We start from the raw sequence: 5,000 nt of genomic DNA on the forward strand, positions 1-5,000 counted from the left end.
TTGACCCACCGCCGGCCAAAGGTCAAGGTCTCGCGGATCCGTGGGCATCGCGGCCGTCCGTCGGCACTCGGATCAGTTTCTTCATCGTCCCTGATGGTCACTCCTCGCACCCCCTTCATTATGCACAAGCACGGTGTGCGGAGAACACACAGGAAACTGCGCCGGCCGGACAACAGGCAGGCTAATTAGGAGATGAATAACGGGTCGCTGCCCTGATGATGCAGAGGAGTAGAATGCGAAAGACTTTTTCACTAATGAGACTGAAAACTCTGTGCTGCATGAGTGATTAATAATCATATATATATATCAACATACATACATACATATATATATATATATATCTATATATTATATAATATATATATATATATTGTGTGTGTGTGTGAGTGTGTGTGTGTGTGTGTTGTGTGTGTGTGTGTATTTAGCATATATTTATATAACATATATTCATATATATATATATATATATTGATTATATATATATATATATAATATATATTATATATATGTGGTGGTGTGTGGTAGTCTGGCGTGTGAGTGTGTGTGTGTGTGTGTGTAATGTGTATGTGTGTGTGTGTGTGTGTATGTGTGTGTGTGTGTGTCTGTATTAAACATGAAAATAAGTAACTATTGCAATGACTTTCATAAATATCCCGTTACCATCGGTAGAACCGACATGACATCATTTTCCGCAAAAGGAACAGATCTACACGACAATACCCCCATCCACACTACCTTTCCGACCATACCCAAATACCATAAAGAAATAACACAAAGGAAAAAAAAGATAAAAAGAAAAAAAAAATAATAAGACCACAACATCCAGCACCCCTCCCACGCCTTCAACAACAAAAAGAGAGCGCCGATGCCACCCCGCCCACGTAAAAGCATCGGCACGCCTTCCCCCCCCACCCCCCCCCCCCTCCCTTTTTATGTTTCCGGTGGTGAGACCTCACCAGGAGGGAAATTGGGCCTTTTTTGGAGGGCCCTTTTTTTGTTTCGCGGAGGAAAGGCCAAAGGGCGAGAGGTTGGCGGCGGAAGGGGGGGTGGAGGGGGAAAGGGGATGGGGGGGGTTTAAGGGGGGGTTGTCATGAAAAAATAGGATGGGGGGGGATAAAGGATGAAAGAATGGAGAGAGAGAGAGGGAGAGAGGGGGGAGAGAGAGAGAGAGTCGGTATAAGCCCAAGGTGACTTCATGTTTTATTTGTCTTTTAGGAGAAAAAAAGTCTCGTTTTTGTCTAACCCCTCACTCGCAGTCCCCCCGCCACCCCGGTAGGAAAGACAACTCCCTTCTGACCTGTCGCCTCAGAGCCAGGACAGGTCAATTTCCACCTGGCTAGTCCGCCGGCAAGGTCAGCACGTATCGATCTTACCATTTCTACGGGATTTGCTTTCTTGGTTTATATCTCTCAAATATTTATATCTTCAAAAATTCTAAAATCAAGGAACTTTTAATTGGTTTTAATTTTGTTAAAATCGGGAAAAGGAAAAAAGATGGAAGAATAGGGGAAGAGAGAAGAGAGGAAGAGAGAGACGAGAGGAGAAAAAGAGAGAGAGAGAGAGGGGGAGAGATGGAGCGAGAGAGAGTAGATGGAGATCGAGAGAGTGAGATGAGAGAGAACGAGAATGATGAGACAAGAGAGTCGAGATGAGACGAGGCGCAGAAGGTATGTAGGAGGGGCGAGAGAAGAAATGAAGAAAGTGCTTGATGGTGGGGGAACACCCCAACCGGGAGAAGGAGGAGAGGATGAGAGAGGAGGATGGAAGAGGAGGAGACGAAGTATAGAGATGGTCAAACAAGTTCATTCAGTTAAACAATGCTCTATCTGATAATCGCTAGTCTCTTTCTACTGAGACAAGTGCATTTAACAAGTAATGAGTAGGGTATCTTATAGCGCTTACTCTTTAATTTACTCATATGTCTATTCTGGTCATTGAAAGCGCAACTTACTCGTCGTTTACAGTAAAATTAGATATACGAGCTTATCCAAGAGTAGTATCGGATCAATAGACAGAACATTGTGATTTGCTTGAGAGTCACAGTAATAGGACCTACTGTTCCAGTGTCTTCTGAGGTACTTGTACAATTTGCTAAGCACAAGGTGAATTGGCCTTTGTAGCCTCCAAAACGAGATCTTTGTACAATGAGATAGCATAAGCATATTTTGGTTATTGTGACCTCGAAAACAGACCGGTATATAGGCCTCGTCTCTATCTGATGAGGGTTTGCTGATGCTAGATGATGCCACGGCCATTTTTTCTTCTTTTTCGTGTTCCATTTGTAGTTCATATTCCTTTGGAAGCTGGTAACACTTTTCTTTTTTTGTTCTTGGCACACTAATCGACCTCGTTACAGGAACATAACACCATATGAGAGGGAACCCAGAAGAGCAATGGAATGGAATGAATACAATGCAATACCCTTCTCTGAAAGTCTAGAAATCACTATTTCTAGATATCAGGTTTTCTGGACCGAAGGAAGAGAATCTGTCAAATAAATTCTATAAATGCACCTTGGTTCAATAAAGACAGTAAGCGCTGGCGGCCATACCCCAGGGACCTAGACTACGTGTTATTATGACATGTGTATTTCAAGTACCTAACTATGTGCCTTAGCCAAGTTTGAAATTCGCACCTGTTTCCTTTATGACGAGCGACAAGAATGACTAAAATGTACCCTCATGCTACCATGTCTATATTTGGTCCAGATAATGGGTTTCCAATTCGGATGCCATGTCCATATATTTAGGCCCTAGCGATATGTCAGTATAGAAACATACTGGAATTTTACCTATGCCAAGGCGCAGAATAGTTTGTTTCAGAAAACTTGGGGGATTTGCAGTCAGGGAAACATTGAGGGAAACCGAGCGTCATTCTCTTTCTTTCTTTCTTTCTTTCTCTCTCTCTCTCTCTCTCTCTCTCTCTCTCTCTCTCTCTCTCTCTCTCTCTATGAGGAAGGGAGAGAAAGAGAGAAGGCGAAAAAGAAAGAGAAATAGAAAGAGAGAGAAAGTGGATGAGGCGAGGGCGGAGGGAGGGATGGGAGGAGAGTGAGAGAGAGGGACGGCATGAGAGAGAGTTGGATTGTATGAGAGAGATGTGACGAGGAGAATGAGGAGATTACGAGATGAGCGGTTGATAGACAGATAGGAGGAGAGAGAGAGAGGAGTAGGAGAGGAGGAGGGAGAGAGAGAGGAGTAGGGAGAGAGGTGAGGGAGATGAGAGAGGGAGGGAGAGCTGCAGAGCAGAGGTAGAGGGGATGGGGAGAGGGTGGGAGGGATGGGTAAGGGAGGGAGGGGATGAGAGAGAGTAGAGGAGAGGCGGAGGAGAGAGAGGGAAGCAGAGAGAGAGATGATGGAAGGTAGAGAGAAAAGAGATGGATGTCGAGAGAAGAGGAATTGTAGATGTGAGAGGAGAGGAGAGAGAGAGAGACGAGGAGAGAGATCGTTGAGCAGTGAGAGGAGTGAAGAGAGGAGAGAGAGAGAATAAGAGAGGAAGAGAGAGAAAGAGAAGCTGATAGAGAAGAGAAAGGTGTAGAGAAATGATAAGACAAAGGACAGAGAGAGAAGAGGCGATGGAAGGAGAACATAATATGTGCCTGGTAACCTATAACTGACCCCCAATACCAATGTGATCGCAACACTCCCCACACTATGCTATGCAGGTACTTCCACCTGCTTCCTCCCACACACACCATACAACGCCGAGAATCCGCGCTACAAAGTTTAAGCTACACACAAATATAGAAAGGAAAAAGAAAGTAAAAAAAAAAAAAGAAACACACACACCACACACTCACACACACAGCTACACACACACAATACACACACACACAGACACACACACAGCACTCCACGTCTCTATAACGAACGAGGATAACAGAAGGGACTGCACGCGCTTATTAATAAAAACAACAACAACAACAACATGAAATAATACGAATTTTGATAACAACTTCCACGGAGTCGACTCAATCGCGTGTATTCTAAACACACCGACATTACAGGAGCCGATTGTGAAAATGTCGACTGATTTTTAGCGCAGATTAGATGACCATATTTTTGGGTGATATAATGTGCATGGGAGAAGAGGATGCTGGTGATGATATGATGATGATGATGTATGATGATGATGATGATGATGATGCATATGACTGATGATGAAGCATGATGATGTAGTAAGATAATAATTTACAATAATAATTTCATGATGAGAAAAAAAACATAATATTATATAATCATAATAATAACAATAATGATAATGATGATGGTGTAGATAAAAACAATAACAATCATGAGTAATAGAGAGCAAGAGTAAGTGTTATATGTAAGTCTAATGGTAAGAGTGGTGGTGGTGAGATAATGAAGATAAATGATGAGGATTTTGTTAAGTGATATGAAAATTACTTTTTTATTGCATAATAATTTCGGTAAATTATAATGATTATGAGTACTGATTTGTATTATGATTGATTATAATTAGATATCAAATAATTTTTGTTTATGAGGTTATGAATAAAGTGATGGTTGATGATGTTGATTGGTAACAAAGTTAGAGCCTTGTGTTGTAAATTACAAGATATGATCTGTCTCTAGTGGTAGTATGATATAATAATAACAGTTAATGAACATCAGTTTGATCAAAAAAAAAAGGATATACAAGAACAAAAATAAGGATTTATAATAATGGTTATGTTGATGAATATAACGAATAATATCAATAATGAAAACAATAACCTAATATTAATGATAACAACACTTCACCGTAGTTATAATAGTCCTGTAATCCAGGAATAATACCAAGCAAATAATGTAGAGTATAATAACAGATGTGAAGAAAACATGACGATAAAGAGCAACAACAATATTGCCACATGATAAATATTATGAAACAGTGAATGCATGTCCTATGTAGCGTCAGTAGAGATTATCTGAGAGAGTGACAGCGCCTTGGGACGCGACAGCGGCGATACAAGTCACGCCAACTTGTCATGTAGAATTGTG

The sequence above is a fragment of the Penaeus japonicus genome, unplaced genomic scaffold (genome assembly GCF_977035675.1).
Source record: "Penaeus japonicus unplaced genomic scaffold, GWHDUDI00000001_assembly GWHDUDI00000024, whole genome shotgun sequence".
In the NCBI taxonomy this organism is placed as follows: Eukaryota; Metazoa; Arthropoda; class Malacostraca; order Decapoda; family Penaeidae; genus Penaeus; species Penaeus japonicus.